General features: G+C 31.7%; 1 protein-coding gene across 1 annotated transcript in view; it reads left to right on the forward strand.

Annotated features, from left to right (window-relative positions):
- The window catches only part of LOC114342587 (regulator of G-protein signaling 17), a 224,723-nt gene that overhangs the window by 164,239 nt on the left and 35,702 nt on the right, over positions 1-24,782 (forward strand). The window lies entirely within an intron of this gene.

Consider the following 24,782-nt stretch of genomic DNA (forward strand, 5'->3'; position numbering starts at 1 on the left):
GCTGGAGTACTTTAGTGTTATAACAGGATGAGGTTGTCTTTTTAAAGATAAATCACATGCTATCTTTTTTTCTGACAGGTACTTTCGAGATAAAGTTAGTTTCATGTAATCGAATGAATGAACTATCCTTCAATAAAGTCGTCACTATCATCTTGTTAGCGAAAGCTTGTCTATAAAATACACTCACAGGCACAAAATTCCCCACCCAAAATGTTTGATTAAGTTTGACAATTTATAACTTTATCGTTTTTACATCGATTTTCAAGCTTCTTACATCAGTTTATAGGTACATGCTTTGGTGTTGTTTGTTATTATTTCAGTAACAAAAATGTTTTTGATTACATAGCATTATACGGGGGTATAGTTCACCTAATTTGAAAAAATTATGTGGAAAAATTGGAGGGCTGATTTTGTTACATACTCCTTTCGTATTATCCTGAAGATATTCCTAAGATTTCGTTTTTTGAATTATCCGCATATCTCTTTTCTTGTAAGAGCTGTACAATTTTTTGTAAATAAGAACACCGCACCGTTTGACTCATAAACATAAATATCTTAAATAGAGGTTGGATTGATAAGATTATAAATGCCCGCATACAGCCCAGATCTCAATTCTATTGAGCATTTATGGGATGAATTAAAAATAGCTATTCGCCGTGTCCTAGGCGTCCAGAAAATTTGGTACAGTTATGGCCCTGGTAGAGGAATATCGGGCTATTCCCCAGGCAAGGATATAGTCCAGAGAAATAAGGTTTTTGTCGGGACACTTGACTAACCAGGTTACAAATGGGTTTTTTGGGTACTATATACCTAATACATTATAAATACTAGTTTCAAAACCGCTGAAGGTCTGAGGCAAGGTGGTGTAATGAGCCCTTTACTATTCATTATCTTTATGGATAATATCCTGAAACAGTGTAACAATAAAATAAAAAGAAAGCTGTATGTAGGATTTAAAAATCTTCAGAGAATAGAATTCACGGAATGTGCATTTGCAGACGATATTGTCATTACAGCAGAAAGTGAAACAGTTTTGCAAGAAAACCTTACAATATGGAACGAAATACTAGCAGAAAATGGGATGAAGATAAATAAAAGTAAAACCAAAGTAATGGCAGTATCACATGAACAACAAAATCTAAAAATTAAATTACAAGATGAAGAACTGGAGCAAGTGTCGCAGTATCGCTATTTGGGAGTAATTATACAAGAAACAGGCAAACATAATGTTGAAATAAATGACAGAATAGAGAAGGCGGCTCGGACATACCATGCATTAAATAAAGGATTTATAAGTAAAAGAGAAGTATCAAAAGCCACAAAGATGAATGTATACAAAGTTATATTCAGACCAATTCTAACTTATGGGTCTGAATCATGGGTCCTTAATGACAGAGAAAAAACAGAATACAAGCGATGGATATGAAATATTTACGTAAGGTCAAGGGGATAACTAGGAGAGATAGAATAAGAAATGTAGAGGTCAGAGCAGAATTAGAAATTCCGTCTGTGTTGGAGTTTGTAGAAAATAAACAATTAAGTTGGTGGGGACATTTGCAGAGAATGAATGACAACCGACCAGTCAAACAAGTGTGGGAAGCAAGAATTCAACACAAACGTGGAAGAGGCAGACCAAGAAAAACATGGGATGACGTGATTGGAGACACACTTAAGAAGAGAGGAAAAACGTGGACAGAAGCAAAAATATTAGCAAGAGACAAAAAGAAGTGGGGAAAATTTGTACATGAAATTTAAGTGTAAACTCTTAGGGGTAACCCTGGGATTAATTCTCGTACACCTTAGGGTAAAACGAGTAACTGATTATATATTATACATTATAAATACAAAAATGCCCGTCACAGTTCGGACGAGAATTTTAGTTATTAACAAATAAGGGTCAAGAATGGCAGTTTTTTCGTTTATCGCTACAGGTAAAAATATGGTTCTTAAATATTTTATTTTTAGACTATTCATCTTTTAGTAGATGAGCAACGGTTTATAATGGTATTTTTTAAATTTTGATCCGATCATTTCTTGCTTCAGAAATTGCAAAATAAGACTAAAATTTCGAAAATAAAAAAATTGCTATAACTTTTGCAAAAATGAACTTAAGACGTTGATATTGCATTAAAAGTTGAGTGAAAAAATCTATATAATGCACAAAGAATGTCAAGATGATTCGTCAATTTAGTTTAAATTGTATTCAATGTTTTTATCCCAACGAGTAACGAGCTTTTTTTGCAATGATATTGTTCAGAAACTAATAATGATACAGCAATTCTATGGAAACCACATGAAAGAAAAATATTTATATTTTCAAATTGTTTAAAAAAAATCAATAAAAATCATTTTTATCATTCCGAAAATATTTTACTAAAGTAGAGTCATTTTTGGCTTACAAGAAATTTGAATAATTTTGTTAATATTGACTGTAGACTAAATCTACTTTGGGATTTGAAAAGCTGGTATTTTTACACGAAATTTCAAAAAAAAACTTTTCGCCTATGTTAATTACGGTCATTAGCGCTAGTTAGGTCTCTTAATTGTTATAAACAAAGTAGCTGTGAATTAAATAAAAACAGTGGCTAACTTTGACCGTAATTAACCTAGACAAAAAGTTTTTTTTTGAAAATTCGTGTAAAAATACCAGCTGTTCAAATCCCAAAGTAGATTTAGCCTACAGTCAATATTAACAAAGTTATTCAAATTGTTTATAAGCCAAAAATCACTCTACTTGAGTAAAATGTTTTCGGAATGATAAAAATTACTTTTTATTGATTTTTTTAAACTACTACTACTATCGGTTTACAGCGTTCTCCGACGCCTTCCGACTCCTAACCGCCATTCTTCTCTGTTTAACCATAGACCTGGAGGGATTTCTCTTTCCTCTAGTTCTTTTTCAATTCCCTCCCTCCAGCTTCTTCTCGGCCTTCCTCTTTTTCTTCTCCCTTGTGGTGTCCACGCCAAAATCTGCTTAGGGATCCTGTCATCTGGCATTCTCTGTACATGGCCGTACCATACTAGTTGTTTTGTTTTTATGTCATCAATTATTGTATGTGTGACTCCCATCATTTCTCGTATACTCTCATTTGGTATCCGATTTCTTCTTGATTTGCCTGCTGCTCTTCTCCAGAAGCCCATTTCTGTTACTAGTAGCATTTTCTCCGTTCTTTGTTTCTGTGGCCAAACTTCACTGCCATATGTGATTATACTTTTAAGTATGCTATTGTATATGAGCTGTTTGTTCGCTTTAGATATTGTCTGGTCCCACAGAATGCCGTTCATCATGGATATGGCTTTTCTACCCTGTATGTTTCTGTCTTTTATAGCAGCATCGAGTGTTCCATCTTGAGTTATCTTCATGCCCAGATTTTTTTAAATATATTGAAAATAGAAGTATTTTTCTTTCTTATAATGTCCACAGAATTGCTGTATCATTATTATTTTCTGAATAATAACATTGCAAAAAAAGCTCTTTGGGATAAACAAATTGAATAAAATTTGAACTACCTATTGACGAATCGTCTTGATATTTTTTGTGCATTATATTGACTGTTTGAGTCAACCTTTCATGTAATGTCAAAATTTTAAGTTCATTTTTGCAAAAGTTATAGCAAATTTTTTATTTTCGAAATTTTAGTCTTATTTTGCAATTTCCGAAGCAATAAATGATCGGACCAAAATTCAAAAACTGTCATTTTAAATCTTTGCTCATCTACTAAAAGATGAATACTCTAATCAGAGGTTCTCAATCTGTGGTACATGTACTACTGGTGGTACATATCATTATTGGCGGTGGTACACAAAACACAGAAAAAATTAAAATAGTAGTACTTAGTAAGTATTGATAATACAATTTAAAAATATAGGTGATACCAAAAATAATAAAAATAACTGTAGGTGGTACATCACTCAAAAAGGTTGAGAACCGCTGCTCTAAATAATATATTTAATTACCTGTAGCGATGTAAACGAAAAAACTGCCGTTTTTGACCCTTACTTGTTAATAAATAAAATTCTCGTCCGAATTTTTTATTTATAATGTATTAGTTATACAGGGTGTTTCATTAATAATTGTCCATATAGTAACTGGAGAAGCCTTAGCACAGAATACGAAGATTTAACCTAAAACACTTAAATAAAATGTGGTTCCTTACTGAGTTACAGGGTGTTTTATCTAAAAATTTAAAAACTATTTTTGCTCAGCATTTTAAAACTATTCCACGTATCCTTTTCATACTTGGCAGGAAGTATAGGTACTATACAAACTACTAAATTATGTTAAACAAACGTTTATGGCTATTACCAGAGGCGTACGACGGGGGAAAGTAAATGGTCGACCCTTTCCAAATTCTACGCCACTGGCGAAATTGCTATTTTTGTTCAATTTTTGGATTCTCCAATACTTTCTATGAAAATAATATACTCTTCATTCGTAACGATAAAGTCATTAGTTTTCGAGATATTTGAAGTTAAAAATGAAACGACACGGTTATTTTGATCAGTGTATTGTGTCGCTTCATTTTTAATTTCAAATATCTCGAAAACTAATCATTTTATCGTTACGAATGAAGAGTATATTATTTACATAAAAAGTATTACAAAATAAAAAAATTACACTAAAATAGCAATTTCGTCAGTGGCGTAGAATTTGGGAAGGGTCAACCAGTCACTATCCCCTGTCGTACGCCTCTGGTAGTAGCTAGAAACGTTTATTTATCTTAATTTAGTAGGGTGTCCAGTACCTACACTGTCTGCCAAGTATGATAAGGATACGCCAAATAGCTTTAAAGTACTGGGTACAAATAATTTTTAAATTTTAATCATATGAATCATATCATAAATTAATCAAAATAACTGTGCAGTTCCATATTTAACTTCAAATATCTCGAAGACTAATCACTTTACCGTTATCAATGAAGAGTATACTATTTACGTAGAAAGTATGGTAGAATCTAAAAATGGCACTAAAATAGTAATTCCTTCAGTGGCGTAGAATTTGAGAAGGGTCAACCATTCACCATCCCCTGTCGTACGCCTCTGGTAGTAGCTAGAAACGTTTGTTTATCATAATTTAGTAGGGTGTCTAGTAGCCGCACTTTCTGCCAAGTATGAAAAGGATACGTCGAACAGTTTTAAAATGCTGAGCAAAAATAGTTTTTAAATTTTTAGATAAAACACCCTGTAACTCAGTAAGGAACAACATTTTATTTAAGTGTTTTAGGTTAAATCTTCGTATTTTGTGCTAAGGTTTCTCCAGTTACTATATGGACAATTATTAACGAAACACCCTGTATAGTAGATAAAAAACCCATTTGCAACCTGGCTGTTCAAGTACCCTGAACATGGTATATTTTTGACTTATTTCCATGGAGTAATAACACATTTGGAGTAATAATACATATTAATATCTAACTCTTAGGGAATATAAAAAATATATCTCTTTTTATTTATTCACGTACACTAATATTGTAGAGGGCGCCAAAGTTGAGGCCTCGAAAAAAAGTAGTTCCGATGGCGGACAGTTAATCTCAGGATTGGGATCTCTGAAGCAAAAATATCGTACGGCATTTGAAAAATAAAAGTTTCTTACGTGACAATTTTCCACCTTTAGTGAAAAATTCCTCAAGAAAAAAGATTTTACGGAAATTTGAAAAAAATTTCGATTTTTCTTCACTTTTTCATGGTTAAAAAATATTCATTTTTTAATCGAGTTAGTACATATTTTATATTTTAGTATTATGTATATAATATATATGTATTATTAATATTATTTATAATTTAAAAAAGCATATATATTAAAGTCGGAATGTGGTATTAGATTTGAGAGTAAACTTAATTTAAGCCCAACTACCTACGATGTCGGGATAGTATCACGAGGTTTTTTCTGGTTTTCCCTCGTGATTTACTATGGAGTCTCTAGCGCGAGAATTTTACTGCCACCGTTGCATGTGGTTGTCTTTTTAAAGACAGATCACATGCTATGATTTTTTGTGGCGGATATTCTTGAGTTGGGTTGAGTTGATATCATGTAATCAAATAAACTATCTTTTAGTAAAGTCGTCCCAGGAACGCAACTCAACAATATTGGCAATATCATTTTAAAGTCTTCTACTTTAAAATGTATAATATATGTCTGAATTGCCGATATAAATGAGTCAGATTAAATAAATTATTAGAAGAATTTTTTACTAAGCAACAACATTTTTGTTTAATTTAGTATTATTTTGTATTTTGACAATGACACTCGACTTGGGCGTCGAAACGTTAATAAAATCATTTTTTTGGTAAAATTGTGGCTTATTTCCCATTGAAAATAGTTGATTATAAAAATGCCACAAGGAAATATCTTCAGAACCAAACCAGTTTTTCGATATCCATTTTTATTTGCTGAACGCTAAACTAATAATTATATTGCCGCGATGCCGACGGCTGTCAGAACGCCGCGCCGCACAAATTCCTTTGATCGCCAGCAGGTCGCGGCAAGTATGTGCTGATCCACTTGTTTGATTGAGACGAGTCGAACCGCGATCGCCATCGTGAACGCTATCGCGTCGTGATCGCGTAGGTATGTTTCCCGCTTTATTCGATGCCAAAAACATCGCAGTGCGAGAGGAGGACATACCCTCTACTGAATTGTTTTGTTTTGTTGTTAATTTTGTTTTGTGATGTTAATTTTAGTGCGTTTGATAAATTTAATTAAGCAAACCTTCAAAGCAGTGTTTTTTTTACAATTTTTAAAAGAAAAGAGATATTCGGGTAATTAAAAAAACAAAATCTTAGGGATACCTCCAGGATAATACAAAAGTAATATATAACAAAATCAGCCCTCCAATTTTTCCACAGAATTTTTTATAGTTAGGAGAAAATACAACGCTTCCATTCACCCCCGTATAATGCCATCTAAGCAAAAAATTTTTTTTACCGTAATAATAGCAAACGACATGAAAACATGTACCTACAAACTTATACAAGAATCTTGAAAATCGGAGTACAAATAATGAAGTTATAAATTGTCAAACTTAGTTATAAATAAAAAATTATGGGTGGCGGAATTTTGTGCCGGTGAGTGTAGAAATAATTTGAGCCAAAAAAATAAATAAAATCTTAAAACAACATGTTCATTCAAGTTACCGGAGAAAAGAAATTTTTTTATTCATTTTTTTGTTAATAGTTAATCATCATATCTCATTGTATGTATTTCTTCTTCTTTAAGTGCCGGCTTCCCATCGAAGGTTGGATATCATCATCACTATCTTTACTCTATCTACCGCTGCTCTAAAGAGTTCTTCTTCTTCTTCAGGTGCCATCTCCGCTACGGAGGTTGGCAATCATCATAGCTATTTTAATTTTTGAGGCAGTAGCTCTAAATAGTTGTTTTGAGCTGCATCCAAACCATTCTCTCAGGTTCTTCAGCCATGAAATTCGTCTTCTGCCGATGCTTCTTCTGCCATCTATCTTTCCCTGCATTATGAGTCGCAGGATGCCATACTTCTCGCCCCGCATCACATGTCCGAGGTACTGTAGTTTTCTTACTTTAATTGTAAGTTCAACTTCCTTCTCTTTACCTATTCTTCTCAGTACTTCATTGTTCGTAACTCTATCTACCCAGGAAACCCTCATAATTCTTCTATACGTCCACAGTTCAAAGGCGTTAAGTCGTCTCATTGTCTCTACATTTAACGTCCATAATTCCAGTCCATAGTATAGTACACTATATACGTAACATTTTGTTAGGCATACTTTAAGAGCTACTGTTAAATCTTTGCTACATAGGACCTTTTTCATTTTCATAAAATTAGAACGTGCTTTCTCGATTCTGACTTTGATTTCTGCAGTGTAGTCATTATTTTCGGTTATAAGTGTCCCTAGGTAAGTGTACTTTTTTACTCTTTCGATCTGCTGGCCGTCTATTATCAAGATTTCGTTAGTATTATGGTTGTTTTTACTAATTCTCATAAACTTTGTCTTTTTGATATTGACAGAGAGTCCGTACTCCCTACTACACCGTACTATTTTACTCATGAGTATTTGCAGGTCTTGTAAATTATCGGCTATTATTACTGTATCATCTGCATATCTGATGTTGTTAACTAAGACTCCATTTACTCTTATGCCGACTGTTTCATCTTCCAGAGTTTCTCGCATTACCTCTTCAGAATAAGCGTTAAATAATAGAGGTGATAGTATGCAGCATTGCCTGACTCCTCTCTTTATTTCCATTTCTTCAGATGTTTCTGTTTCAATTCTTACTATTGCTCGCTGATTGTAATAGAGATGTGTTATTAGTCTTAAATCTCTTTCATCTAGGTTTTTAGTTTTTAGAATTTCCATGAGTCGGTCATGTTTTACTTTATCAAACGCTTTATTGTAGTCTATAAAACAGACGTAAAGAGAACGGTTAACATCTCTGTGTCAGCACGTTGAAGGCGAATAATGCCTCTCTAGTGCCCATTCCATTGCGGAACCCATATTGAGTGTCACTAATATCCAGCTCCAGTTTAGAGTGTATTCTGGCGTGGATAATTTTCAGCAGAATTTTCAAGGTATGTGACATTAATTAAGCTTATGGTTCAGTAGTCACTGCATTCTTTGGCATTCACTTTTTTTGGCAAACACACAAATGCTGATGTCAACATGTCTCTAGGGATGATTCCCGTAGTATAGATAGCGTTGAACAGTTCTACTATTATGTCCAGGTTTTTCTCGTTGACCAACTTTATCAGCTCGCTAGGTAATTCATCTGGACCAGCAGATTTATTGGTTTTCATAGAGTTTATTGCCTGACTAACCTCTGATTTGGTTATCTCTGGGCCTACATCTCCGGTTTGGCTATCTACGGATGTACTAGCTTCTCTCTGGTCATGAAATAGTTCCTCGATGTACTCTTTCCATCTTCGTAGTTTTCGTTCTGTCTCCATTATAATATTTCCGTTTTTGTCGAGCAATATATTTGAGGTTCTTCTATTTCCTATTCCGGCTAGTTCTTTGACTTTTTTATGTAGGTTGAAGTTGTCATATCTGTTTTGAAGTTCTTCTATTTCTTCACATTTTTCAGAGAAGTAGGTTTCTTTAGCCTCCCTAATTTTTCTTCTTATTTGGTTTTGAAGCTGTTTATAGCGAGTCTTATTAATTGTTTTGTTTTTCTTCTTTCATTCATCAACTCTAGAATTTCTTCCGTCATCCATTCTTCTTTCTTACATTTGGTTGTTGTAAGTACTTTCTTATTTGGCTCTAATAGATCGGTTTTGAAGAATTGCCACTGCTGTTCTACGTTGCAATTATTTCTTGGGTTTCTATCTAGATTTGTGTTGATTTCATGTTTCAAATTTTCTTTTGTTTCTTCTGACTTAAGTTTCTGTATGTTAAGTTTATTGTTGTTGCGGCTTTTTTGCGTCTTTTTTAGTTGAAGTTGAAACCTAGCAATAAGAAGACTGTGATCAGAAGATACGTCCGCTCCTGGATATGCCTTTACTGCCTGAATTGAGTTTCGATATCTGTGCTTTATTAGGATGTAGTCAATTTGATTTCTGACGATTTTGTTGTCTTTGTCAGCTGGCGATTTCCATGTATAAAGGCGTCGCTTAGATAATTTAAAGAATGTATTTGCAATACATTCTATAATTCTGAAATTCTGAATTCTGAAAGAGTTCTATAGAACTGCATTTAAGTCGGTACCTAAAATTCTTCAACTATGACACTCTCCTTCTTCCTATACTCCTTCAGAAACTTATCTTTCCCTGTATAATCAGTTTTAGCATTTTATATCGCTGACCCTCATTAAGTGTCCCAGATAATTATTGTAACTTTCTTATTTTTATTGTGTTTATTATATTTCGCATTCTTTGCCCATTTCTAACAAGACTTCCGTGTTCGTTTTCTTCTGTGTCCATGCTATTCTAAGCATCCTTCTGTAACACCACATTTTATATGATTGTAGCTTATTTCTGTGTTCTTGCCTCAATGTCCAGCTTTCAAGTCCATATTGCAGTATCGAGAACACGTAGCATTTCAAAGCTCTTATAGTCCAGGGCGCATCTGTTTTGAGATGGACGTTGAGAGGTGACTCAAATTTTTTTGCAGAAATTGCTTGAAAATAACTGAAGTAATAATATCTGAGTTATCCTCCCACTCAAAATGGTCCGGAACATTGTTTAAATATTCAAAATGTCAAAATATGAAGGAAAAATTCGATTTTTTTATTGGTTTTTTGATTATAACTTTAAAACTATTCATTTCTGAGAAAAGTTGTATTGGCATAAAAATTGCGTAATTAAATTTCCTACAATATGGAATTGGTTAAAAAGTTAAAAAATATTCACCCTTCTTGCAAAATAGCAATAATTCTGAAAAAAAAACATACAAAAACAGGTATTCGCATTTTACGTTTTTCAACAATTTATGCTACACTTAGGACCTTCATATTTTACCCAGAAAAACTTTATGATATAGTAAAACAACACTGTAAATTTCATTAAGTCGGTTTAATAGATTTTGCAAAATAGATTTTGCAATCCAGCTTTCGCAAAAAAAATTCATTTTTTTTAAATGTTGCAGGACTGAAAATAAAGCAGATAGCAAGTTGAATTTTTGTTTGCTTATAAAAGTGTACTGTACCTTTCATTTGCAATTTGCAAAATTAAAATCGATTAATTACCACGGCGGCGTCAGGAAATTTTTTAAATAAACATTAATTTTTGGTGCTACGCGCAGGACAGCGGTGTTCGATTCACACAAGTTGATTTCCACCAACATTTCTTCCATCTTTATCTAATATATTATTTTCTTACTCTATATTTTGTCGTATTTTAATATTTTAATTCCACAAAAATCAAACTAATTTTATTATTGTTTGTGAAATATTGTTTAAACAATTGCATATGTTTAAAAATAATAAACTTTTATTAATCTTCAAAGTTCAAATATACGAACAAAGAAAGTGTTATTTCAAAGGATAGAGAAGAGCTTTTATTTTGCAATAGACAAATTTATTTATTTATATCGAAATGTAATAAAAATTAATATGTATCAGTCATTATCAAAGGTCATTGGAATGTCCAATCAGAGCAAACTATCCGCTGTACTGCGCGTAGCACCAATAATTAATGTTTACTTAAAAAAATTCCTGACGCCGTGGTAGTTAATCGATTTTAGTTTTGTAAATTCCAAATGAAAGGTACAGTACACTTCTATAAGTGAAAAAAATTTCAACTTGCTATCTGCTTTATTTTCAGTCCTGTAACATTTCGAAAAAATGAATTTTTTTTGCGAAAGCTGGATTGCAAAATTTACTTTGCAAAATCTATTGAACCGATCTTAATGAAATTTACAGTATTGTTTTACTGTATCAGAAAGTTTTTTTGGGTGAAATATGAAGGTCCTAAGTGTAGCACAAATGGTTGAAAAACGTAAAATGCGAATACTTGTTTTTGTATGGTTTTTTCGCAATTATTGCTATTTTGCAACAAGGGTGACTGTTTTTTTAAATTTTTAACCAATTTTATACTGTAGGAAATTTAATTACGCAACTTTTATGTTAGTACAACTTTTCTCGGAAATGAATACTTTTAAAGTTATAATCAAAAAACCAAGAAAAAAATCGATTTTTCCTTCATTTTTTGATATTTTGATTATTTAACCAATGTTCCGGACCTTTTTGAGAGGGAGGATAACTCAAATATTATTATTTGAGTTATTTTCTAGCAATTTCTGCAAAAAAATTTGAGTCACCTCTCAACGTCCAAATGTACTAATATTTTTACAGATGCGCCCTGGTCTATTACTCTCAGTTCTAATCTAAGGTTTTTGTTGCAGAGAATTGTATTTTTACAAACGCTTTCCTTGCTATTTCTATCCTGGTCCTTCCTTATGTTGTTTGATCATTTTTCTCTGAAATCCAGGTTACTTGGTATGTATTTGTATTTATCAACACTTTCTACCCGTACATTTCCCAAATGTATGCTTGTTTTCTTAGGTATTATCGACGGTTGAAATGTAAAAGGTTGTAACCCACAAATTAACTTTTTTCAGGTAGTAGAAAAAACATTCCATTTAAGTAATGTGATGAGGAATTCTTGTTTCTTCTTCTTCTTTCTTTAATTCGTCCAATTCTGAACATAGGCCTCCCCCAGTTTCCTCCATTCGCTTCTGTTTAGTGCTTTCTGTTTCCAGTGCGTTCCTCCGCACTGTCACAATCTTTTTAATGTCGTCTCCCCATCTCATCTGGGGTCGTCCTCTTGCTCTCTTTCCTGTCCATGGTCTCCATTGTTGTATTGTGCGGACATTAGGTGGAATACCACGATACAACAATGTAGATCATGATGAGGAATTAACCTAATATTAATAATTGATCTATAAATTAATGAAACAAATATTTAAGCTAATTCGTCATCAAATTACTTAAATGGAACGTTTTTTCTACTTCCCGAAAAAAGTTGATTTGTGGGTTACACCCTTTTACCTTTCAACCGCCGTTATCATATATTTGGTCTTTTTTATATTCATTTTTAGTCCATATTCTTCGTAGAAACTGTTTGTTTTGTTTAGTAGTAATAGGAGTTGTTCAGCAGAGTTTGCCATAATCACTGTGTCATCTGCATATCTTATGTTGTTAATAGATCTTACGTTAATTATTATTCCTTCACTCTGAGATAGCAATGCATCTTCAAAAATGGCTTCACTATATACATTAAAGAGTACACCCCTGCCTAACTCCTCTCCTGATTTCAATTTCTGGACTGGGTTCGTTATCTATTACATTTTGTGCTCTTTGATTCCAGTAAAGGAATTATTATTATTATTCGTAAGTCCCTTTTGTCTATGTTTTTTTGTCTTTAGAATTTGGACTATTTTTTTAGGTCTAACTTTGTCAAATGCTTTCTCAAAATCAAAGTAACAAACATATGTATGTATTTAGACCAGTCTATACGTGAAAAATGTATAAATTCACATGAGCGGTAGCTGATGAAAAATCAGTGAAGAATTACAGCTGATTTTACTTTGTTTTTTACTTACTTAACCCATTTGTACCTTTCAGTGTTGGGCCGTTTATAATACAATTCATTAAATTACAGTAATTTACAATCTTCTGAGGTGTCCCAGCTCTTAATGAACTCTCTCCATTCCTTCCTATTGGATGCCATCTGTGTTGCTTCCTGCCAAGTCTTACCTTACTCTGTAGTATCTGCGAGATGTCACTATTCCATTCTTTAATGGGTCGTCCTCTTCTGTTCTTTCCTATCAGTTTTGCTTCCCACACTCTTTTTATTTGTCTATTATTGTCCATCCGGGTTATATGTCCGAACCATGCCAATTTTTTCTCCTTAATTGAGTCGACTAAAGGTTTGATTTTGAGTCTTTCTCTTATTTCTTCATTTCTGATTCTGTCAGTTCTTTTTACTCCGATCGTTCTTTTGAGTTATTTCATAGCTGCTGCCTGAATTCTGCTCTGCAGTCTTTTGTTTAATATCCAATTTTCTGCTCCATATGGCACCGTAGGACTATATATTGTTTTGTATCTTGTCATCTTGGTCTTTGTTGATATTTCTTTATTATTAAGGAATCCTCTATTTAGGGCTTGGAATAGTTTTCCTGTGTTTTCCATTCTGTTGTTAAGATCGTCCTCTATGTCTCCTTTATTGTTGATTACTGTTCCTAAGTATTTGTATGAATTTGTCTGTATTATTTTTTGTTGATCTATCATTACTTTTATTTGATATTTTCATGATATTTTGATATTTTTGTTTGATATTTTCATTATCTGAGTCTTCTATTTGTTTACGTTTAAGTTGTATTTGCTTGCTTCTAGGTTCCATTTCTCTAAGTTGTATTTCAGTTTTTCTGCTGTTTCCGCAATTAATACTATGTCGTCTACGAATATACACATCTCAGCGTTTATCATTGGCATTCTGTTCCAACCGATGCAGTATTTTTTTAAAGTCTTCTTACATTCTTTCACTATCTCATATATTACATTTATGAATAGCACTGGGCTGAGACTTCCCCCTTGTCTAACTCCTTGAGTTGTTTCAAATGGTTCTGACTGTATATTTAACATTCTTACTGTATTTATTGTTTTCATGTGTATACTTTTTGTTGCTTCTATCAGTTCTTCACTTACTTGTTTCTTCTTTAGGCTTTCCCACATATATTTTCTTTTGATTGAGTCGAATGCTTTTTCCATGTCTATAAAGTTCAGATATATTTCTCTATTTTTCTTTAAGGCTTTTTCTATTACTTGTTGCATGGTGAATATATGGTCTTGTGTGTTATGTCCTTTCCTGAATCCACTTTGTACTTCCTCTAATTTGTGTTCTATTTCTATTCTGATTTTCCTTTCTATTATGGTTTCATATACTTTTGCTGCTACACATAGTAGTGATATACCTCTGTAGTTCTTACAGTCTCTTGTGTTTCCTTTCTTGTATATAGGTATAATTACTGCATTTGTCCATTCTCTGGGTATTACTTTTCTCTTCCATATTAGGTTAGATATGTATATTTTTCTTTTGCTTTTACTCCTATATATTTCATCATTTCTGGTGCTACTTCATCGCTTCCTGGTGCTTTTCCAATCTTTATCTTTCTTATTGCTTTTTCCAGTTCTTCTTTTTCTATAGTTTCTGGATTTTCTGTGTTTCTCATGGATACTCTATTGATGTGGCTTTCCTTCTCCATTATATTCGCTTGATTTCCATTCAGTATCAATTATTATCTTTCTTAAATTTTTTAAATTCCTCCATCTTTTCATTATTTCATTTTCTTCGTTTATTATTGTTCCTTCCTTGTTCGTTATTTGTTGCAGTTTTGTGTCTTTGTTGCTTCTTAGGTTTTTCAGTGTTCTATAAAATAATTTTACGTTTTCTGTGCTGTTTTCTTCCATTTTTTCTCCGAATTTTTCCCAACTTTTCTTTTTCTCTTTCTTAACGATCTCTTTAACTTTTGTTCTTTGTCTCTTATAATTTTCATATTTTTGTTGTGTTTTGTCTTGTAGGTGTTACAGTTCAAGTTGATTATCCAGTTGGAGTTGACTTTTCCTAGTTCGAGTCGACTCAAACGGCTGGTTTTAGTAAAAGTTGATTATAAATATAAAATGAAGATTTTTATTCAACATTTACTAGTAAAAGTAGACTCTAACTAGTTAAAGTATACTCTTCCCAATGCCATTTAGTAAAAGTTGATTCACACAAACAACCGATTCTAGAAATTAAATGTTACTGTATACAGGGTGAGGCAGATAAAGGGCCTATTAGAAATATCTCGAGAACTAAAGGTAAAAAAATCATGAAAATTGTTATACAGGGGTTTTGAGGTATGAACTATTTAATGAAAATATTTTGGTCTCTTTGCTACTTCCGGTTATACCGGAAGTTGATTGTAACTTCGTTTTTTTAAATAGGACACCCTGTATATTTTTACATTTTTGGAATCTCCCGATTTCTTCTTTCTTTAAATATAAGGTTTTGTAATATTATACAGGGTAGGTTAAAAGATAATTACGTTTCCTTATTAATTTCGTAGCAATATTCACACCCTGTAGGCTTGTAGTAGTTTGACATAATAAATTATATTTATGTTCAAATGATTTTTAATATAGTCTTCTATTGTTAACAATTATTAGTATAGCTAAATTTTTCGTTTTAGTATACAGGGTTGGTCGAAACACGAAATGAGTATTTTCTGAGTTTTCTTAAATGGAACACCCTATATTTTAGTATTGTAATGAAATGTTGTTTTATGGTACATTTTAATTACTTAAGCACTCCCTATACCTAACTGCTTTAATTTGTGAGTTATTGGTGATTCAATCAAAACATTAATTGCAACACAAAATATGTGAAATTGTATTAGGTTGGCCATGACAATATTCAATCACAAATAATTTTTGGAAATAAATATATATTAATCTATACTGATACTTAAAATTGCCAATAATGGTTGAACTGTCAAAATACCATCGAAGTTAAGATTGTTGGTGCGATTAACAATTAAGCACAAATTAAAGCAGTTGGGTATAGGGAATGCTTAAGAAATAAAAAAGTACCATGAAATATCATTTCATTACAATACTAAAATATAGGGTGTTCCATTTAAGAAAACTCAGAAAATACTCATTCCGAGTTTAGACCCACCCTGTATACTAATATTAAAAATTTAGCTATACTAATAATTGCTAACAATAGTAGACTATATTAAAAATCATTTGAATATAAATAAAGTTTATTATGTCAAACTACTACAATCCTACAAGGTGTGAATATTGCTACGAAATTAATAAGAAAACGTAAATATCTTTTAACCTACCCTGTATAATGTTACAAAACATTATATTTTAAGAAAGAAGAAATCGAGGAGAACCCAAAAATGTCAAAATATACAGGGTGTCCCATTAAAAAAAACGAAGTTATAAGCAACTTCCGGTATAACCAGAAGTACCAAGTAGATGAAAATATTTTCATTAAATAGATCAGTCTTCAAAACCTCATTATTCCAATTTTCACAATTCAGTTACCTTTAGTTCTCGAGATAATTCTAATAGGCCCTTTATCTGCCTCACCCTATATTATGTTCAAATCGTGATATTTATAGTCCAGCCTGTATCGTCGCCCCCGTTAGGTAAATTATTCCAGTTCGATTCTTTTGTACAAACTTACTCAAAAAGAGGTCCTTATAACGAATCCACAGGGTGTCAGGTGGTACCGTAATCGAAAAATTGTTTAAACAATTTTTTTTAAACAAATTCACAAAAAGAGTTATACGCGATTTAAAATTTGAAAAATCCGAAAATGACCATTTTCAAGGCTTAATAACTCAGTTAAAAATTATTATTATATGAAAGTCAGAAAGTCACCAAATCAAATTTTAACGACCCCCCTACAAGGTACTGAAGAAATATTTGTCATTATTGTATTACTAAGCTGTTATTTTTAATTATTAACAATGAGCGCTAGGAGCGTATTGAGGCGGCTGTCAATGTGAGTGCGTGAGTGCGACTGAGATGCACCATTGGACGGTCGGAATGGAGGATCTTACTCGCACTCACATTGACGGCCGCCTTAATACGCTTTTAGCGCTCATTGTTGATAATTAAAAATAACAGCTTAGTAATAAAATAATAACAAAAATTTCTTCAGGCTCTTGTAGAGGGGGCTTTAAACTTTAATTAGGCGACTTTCTCACTTTCATAATAATAGTTTTTAATCGAGTTATTAAGCCTTAAAAATGGTTATTTCGCATTTTTCAAATTTTAAATCGCGTATAACTCGAAAACTATCAATTTTAGAGAAAAATCACAAGAGACCTTTTTTGCTCCGAATGACCAAAATAATCTAAAAAAATTTGTCCGGAGTGAAATACTTAGTTATTTATAAAACAGTTCGTGAAGTATGCCTTTTGCGCACGCACGCGATGTTTAGAGCACGAGCGGGCCAAATGCTATACATCGCCTAAGTACGCAAAAAGTACTTCACGCACAGTTTCATACAATATTTTATCTACCAAAAAACAAATAAAAAAACTGCAACTCTTCATCACTGGAATACATTCCTATTTTACAATTTTTTAGAACTTTGACATTTAAAAATTCAAACTTCTGTCAAACCACAAAACTGTCAAAACTTTTTTTGTGATTTATTGCTCACATGTCATCACCATGTCAAGGCGAAAGTTAAGGATATTTGATTATATGAAAGTGTGCTAAAAAACAGTGCGAGAAAGTAAATCCCATTTAAAATAAATTATTACTTCAGGCACACTTTAAACCCTTCATGTACTGCTATCTATATTTACAATTTTCACACAATAAAAACTTATACATAATAATATGAGGTAGAGTAGATAAGAATTATTTTTGTGAATTTGGGTAACAAAAATTGGTTAAACAATTTTTCGACCGCGGTACCGCCTGACACTGTGTATTTGTTATAAGGATATATTTGTTTGAGTAAGTTTGTGCAAAAAAATCGATCCAGAATAATTTACCTAACGGGGGCAACGTTAAAGCCTGGACTAATAAGTAGTTGAAACGGTCAAAACAAAGAGACGCACACTCAGAGCCGTACGGTACATTTTCTCAATATGATGCATGTCTTCGAAATGCCGCCCCTTAAATATTATTGAAACGTTAACTTTTATTTGTATTAAAAGAAACTAGGTACAGAAAATGAACGAAAACTTTATTTTAAAAACAAAACATACTTTAAATTAAATGAAATACAGTTGGGTCCGCGAATCTTTACCCATGCGTCATCATTTAAAGCATACGAAATAAATCGATGATAAGTCGGAAATTGAAATTTACTAAACGCAACAGCAAGTCACTTACTGTCACTTGCTGTTACATTTAATAAATTTAAATTTCCTACTTATCATCGACTTATTTCGTATGCTTTAAATGATGACGTACGGGTAAAGATTCGCGGACTCAACTATATGTATTAACACTACAGTAGGTAGGCGCAAAATTTGCTTGCAATGCATTTTACATGCATTCATTTTTTTTCGAATCCTGAGAAACCTAATTAGTATTTTTGAAAAATTTAAATGCAGAATAAAAGATTACATTATTACCGGCGGCCGAAAGTCCTTAAAAACCTCTATAATGTTTATTTGAATAAGTTACAGGTTGAAAGAAAAAAAAAAGAGAAAATTAAGTGTAATTTTTAATTTCAAATATCTTATTCAAAAGAAACATTTTGTTTATTCTAGGGGACTTTCGGCCCTCAATAATAATGTAATCTTTCAATCTACGTTTAAATTTTTAAAAAATATTTATTAGCTTTTTTCAGGATTCGAAAAAATGAATTCAGTTAAAAAGCATTACAAGAAAATTTTGCCCCTATGCTCTTAAGGGGAAAGACGCAAAATGTCGCATGTCAAAATTTTCAATGTGTTTTAAATGTATTCAGTTTTGTCGAATCCTGAGAAAACTAATGATTATTTTTGAAAAATTTAAACGCAGAATGAAAGATTACGTTAAAACCGAGGGCCGAAAGTCCCTTAGAATAAATAAAAAGTTTCTTTTGAATGAAATAGTTGCAGTTAAAAATCAAACCAAATTTTCTCTTTTATTTTCACCTTTGTAACTTATTAAAATAAACATTATAGAATTTTTCAGAGACTTTTGGCCCTCAATAATAATTTAATATTTCATTCTGCGTTTAAATTTTTCAAAAACATTTATTACTTTTCTCAGGATTCGAAAAAAATTTATACATTTAAAACACATTGATCATTTTGACAGGCGACATTTTGCGACTATGCCCTTAAGTAACATTTTTTTAAAAAAATATAATTTTACCCTTCTTACTTTAATTTTGGCAAACTCGTCAATCAGATTGGTGTATACTGGGATAGATAGGTGTAGCATCTAGTGAGAACTCTATTGAAATCAGTGTTTATTTTTTAGTTTTGTTTGTCTTATGGAGCTTCGTAAATAGTTTTTAATTTTAAAAAATTTCTTTCCCCACTAACTACCGAGACAGGGAGTGTTAAAAAATTATTAGTTTACAACTACCATTTGGGTATAAAGAAATTAGATCATTTTGGCACAAATAGTTCAAAACCAAATAGGTTTCATGGAGAATGAAATATATTACGAAATTCTTCTAGATTTCTAGAAGATCATTATAATATCATCAGATTTTTTTCTTTTTCTATTGAAAGTATTGAATGAAGATTAATACAATATTTTTCTAGTGTTTCATCATCAGTTTCCCTCAATTTAAAAATATATAAAAATTAAAAATTTTTATTATGAGTTTCTATTAGAAGCGAAAATCGAGCAATCAAATAATTAACGGCAATGTCTAAATTATAGATGAATAAATTTATTTTAAATTTAGCTTCATCTGTTAAGAGCTCCTCCACAGATTTTTCGTGGTCAAATAAACGCGTTTTTCTCCTGGTGCGAATTTAATTTTCACCTGAAAATTCGGAACTTATATCAAAATTTTCTGCAATTTCATTAAATTTTCATTTGGTCATTAGCCTTATTGTCTGTAACTTTTCATTTTTTCTATAGTTTCTGACAAGATTTTTACACAATCTGACAATTTTTTTTATTTTACTGATTTTGCCGCCCCCCTTGTGATGCCGCCTGATGCGACTGCCTCGCCGCATCATAGCACGGCACGGCCCTGCGCACTCATCAAAAATGCACGTGAGATTATACTCGTATAAATTGTATAATCTACTTTTATTAACAAGGGTTAGGAAGAGTCAACTTCAACTAGTAAAAGTTGATTTAAATTTTTCAAATCAACTTTTACTGCTCGTTTCAGTTGGAGTTGACTCGAACTAGGAAAAGTCAACTCTAACTGAGAATCAACTTGAACTGTAACATATGTGTATTCTTTCCATAATCTTGTATGTATACTTTGTTTTTTAACAATCTTAAAAATATTTTGCCTTTAAAACATTTCTTATACATTTTAGAGAAAAAGGGTGGAAATAAAAGTTTTAGACCATAAAAAGTTCTTTATAATCAAGTATATTCAAATGGGAAATAAGCCACAATTTTACCTAAAAATGATTTTATTAACGTTTCGAAATTAAAAAATTAAATGACTTGGGCGTCGAAACGTTAATAAAATCATTTTTAGGTAAAATTGTGGCTTATTTCCCATTTGAATATACTTGATTATAAAAATGCCACAAGAAAATAGCTTTAAAAAGTTCTTTACTTTTGAGAGTTTCCAAATAAAAATACCTAAATAATTGACGGTGATAATTGCAATATATAAATGTCAATACCTTCGTTGTTGCATAATGAAATGTAAGATAACTATTTGAAATCATAGCAGTTAATGAGTTGTTGTTATTAAAGTGTGATAAATTTCAACCGAATCGATCAAATAGTTTATGAGTTATTAAATTTGTTTATCCAGGAGGGCGATTATTTAAACCACTGTACTCTACAGTACTCTAAAGTATTTAGCAGATCGCAGTCGATTTTTTAAGGCTTCAAGATTTTATTAAATTTATTATTAAGTAATTTTGCATTACACGCTTGTAAGTATATAACAAAATTGGTAATGGGAAAGCCACAAGAAGCAACAATGAAGAAAAGGCATGTGAGGTCCGAGAATCCGAAGGTTCCAAGCTTTAAGGACCAAGCTGCTCCTTCTGGTACTAACTCGGATATTAAGAGACAGAGAATTTATTTAATAGGACCCAGAGTAAAACACGTTTGTCGTAGTGCTTCAATGGTATTAGGTCATCCAATTGCCATTTTTCCCGAAGGTGAAAAGAAATGTGATAATCAGGAACAAGAAAACGATATTAAAATAGCTGAGGACAAGACAGCTAGTGATAAAAGCATAAATGAAGTTAAAGGTACTGTTTCCTGGAAAACTGATTCGATACCTAGTGATCCAGAGTCCAGTGGTAGTGATGGGTCTTATAAAAAGTGCACCAGTGAATCTGCGGACTTTACTAAGAGGAAAATAATATTAAGAAAAGTCTTCACTTTGCGAAGTTCTAAAAGGGGTATGTACATACATTTTGCTAATTGTTATTTTTATTGATGGAAAATTATGAAATTGCATTGAAAAATTTTAGCCCACTGTAGAAACAAACAATTGTAAAGCCAAAGTATTTTATGTATCAACTTAGGGTAATTCTGCGGATTTCAAGTGAAAGTAAAAGCTTATACTATCAATGTGTATTAGAAAAAGATAAAAAAAATACTTTTAGTCAAAAATCCTAATGCAAATTTTTAAAATTTTGTAGTTTATAAACATTTAGAGAAAAACTTTAAAAATATTGTCGATAGAAAAAATCTTTTTACATATTCGCAAGCCTGGCATTTTAACACGAATTTTTAAATAAAAGAAATTGGCCTATATTAATTTAGGCCAAAGTTAATCGTGCTTTTTTTTAATTGACAGCTAATTTGTTGATAATAATTAAGGAACCTAATTTATGCAATTTTAAAGAACGGGATTTGTATTTTTTTTTGTATTATACAAATATTATACCTTCACAGGACCCTCTACGAATTTTCAAAAATGTAATTCAAATGGTGACTAGGGGAAACCTACAAATCCACCGAGTTCAAATACCGAACAAGCAATTTCAAAATACTGAAGTTTTCTATACAGGGTGTTTCATTGGGAAAGAACACACGTTAACTGTAGAAAGAGGAGACTTAGGCGGTCTCACAAATACCATACTTAATGGGTCTTACTTCATTAATAACAAAGATACTGGGTGTTTTATCTATTTTGCCATTTTCTTATTTAGTTCATAACTTTTTAACCACACTGTATATTTATTTTATATTTGGCACGCGAATATTCTTAAAGGTGTACAATCAACTAATTTATTTAAAATTGTAAAAAGTCCAGGTCCGGACTAAAGAATATTGGAAAAATGTTCCGACACAAAAACAACACCCTGTACATTAAATTTTTTTAAAATAGATTTTGCATTTGAAAAGTGAATGAAAAATGCCGGTGGCATATTTACAGATGCTAGCGTGTGTAGACACCAGTGTGTTGAAATCAGTTAGGGTTTGGAAAAACAGTACATTTGCAGATGCTAGCGCGTGTTGACACCACGGTGTGCCACGGTGTTGAAATCAGTTAGGATTTGGAAAAACAGTACATTTACAAAAATACTAACAGATTTGGACACCAGAGTATTGAAACCCGCTAGCTTTTTTAGTGGTTATACATGCATAGATGCTAACGGCTATTGACATTGAATTTATATACCTACCTACTGCTGTGGAAAATATTTAAGTGATTTAGGTATTAATAAATAATTAAACGTTGTTGGGATATAAGCAATAATACAGGGTGTAACAAAAATACAGGTCATAAATTAAATCACATATTCTGGGACCAAAAATAGTTCGAATGAATCTAACTTACCTTAGTACAAATAATATGCACATAAAAAAAGTTACAGCCCTTTAAAGTTACAAAATGAAAATCGATTTTTTCGAATATATCGAAAGCTATTGGAGATTTTTTATTGAAAATGGACATGTGGCATTCTTATTACAGGAAGATCTTACTTAAAGAAAAATTATAGTGAAATTTGTGCACCTCATAAAAATTTTATGGGGGTTTTGTTCCCTTAAGCACCCCCAAACTTTTGTGTACGTCTCAATTAAATTATTATTGTGGTACCATTAGTTAAATTCAATATTCTTAAAACTTTTTTGCCTCTTAGTATTTTTTCGATAAGGCAGTTTTTATCGAATTGAGGCTTATTTTTTATTATGTTTACATAAAAATTTTATGGGGGTTTTGTTCTTTTAAACCCCCCAAATGTTTGTGTACGTTCCAATTAAAATATTACTGCGGTACCATTAGTTAAACACAGTGTTTTTAAAACTTTTTTGCCTCTTTGTATTTTTCGAGATCATTTTTGTTCAATTGTTTATTATCAAGATGTGGCTTCTTTTTTAATATGGTTCAAAATATACCTAAAAATTTAAATCAAAAATACATTTTCATATTATTACCAAGTCTCCATAATCGTACTTAACCATATACAAATATGTGGTGGATTTGACAAATATTCACAATATCTCGTTAAAAACTGACTTTTCGAAAAAGTACTAAGAGGCAAAAAAGTCTTAGAAACACTGTGTTTAACTAATGGTACTACAATAATAATTTAATTGGAACGAACACAAAAGTTTGGGGGGGGGGGGGTTAAAAGAATAAAACCCCCATAAAATTTTTATGGGGTGTCCAAATTTCACTGTAATTTTTTCTTAAGATGCTACTGCCATAAGAATGCCACATGTCCATTTTCAATAAAAAATCTCTAGTAGTTTTCGATATATTGGAAAAAATCAATTTTCATTTTGTAACTTCAAAGGGCTGTAACTTTTTTTATGTGCACATTTGTACTACGGTAAGTTAGGTTCAATCGAACTATTTTTAGTCCCAGAATATGTGATTAAATTTATGACCTGTATTTTTGTTACCCCCCGTATATTAACACAAAAGAACATCATAAAAAATAATGTTGTTCTGAAGATGTTCCTTGTGGCATTTTTATAATTAACTATTTAGATGGGAAATAAGCCACAATTAAATTGAAAAAATAATTTTATGTTAACGTTTCGACGCCCAAATCGGGTGTCGTTGTCAAAATACAAAATACTACTAAATTAATATTTGACGGTTGAAAGTCATCACTTTTATAATTTTTAAAACATTAATTGTCATTAATGTCACTGAATGTATTTTTTCATAGCAACGACGGGCATCTGACGTAATATACTTGACGACGGGAAATTATCAAAAATTATCAGTTTAATTTTAATTGCTGTAGCTTTCTATTGGTCAGAATCTCCTATGAATGAAATAATCAACATTATATGCAAAGGAATGCTTATAATAGCAATATAAATAAAACCAAATAACACAAACAATATTTTCATGATAAAAGTAGAGGAATAAAAACGTTAACTGACCATATCTCAAAAGGTAGGCTATGTAACATACCTTCTTCTTCCACTTAGGTCTTCAATTAATAATAACAAAATTAAGTAATATCGATAAAAGTCTAAATATTTTATCTCGCTTATTAATTAACGTAATTAATTTTGTTTATTAACTAATTCTTTACACTAATTTATGTAAACTGTTATATTCTCCCAATATTTTTCGCAAACCAGCAACGCAATAGCCGCCATGCCAGTTGCATTTAAAAGCAGTGTCAATAGAAGTTAGCATTTATGCATGTATGTCAACCAACGAACTGTCAACTCTGATGGAATCGCTATGAAGCGAATTTAATGGAGCCAGGATGAGATGGAA

Source organism: Diabrotica virgifera, chromosome 10, assembly GCF_917563875.1.
Source record: "Diabrotica virgifera virgifera chromosome 10, PGI_DIABVI_V3a".
Classification (NCBI taxonomy): domain Eukaryota; kingdom Metazoa; phylum Arthropoda; class Insecta; order Coleoptera; family Chrysomelidae; genus Diabrotica; species Diabrotica virgifera.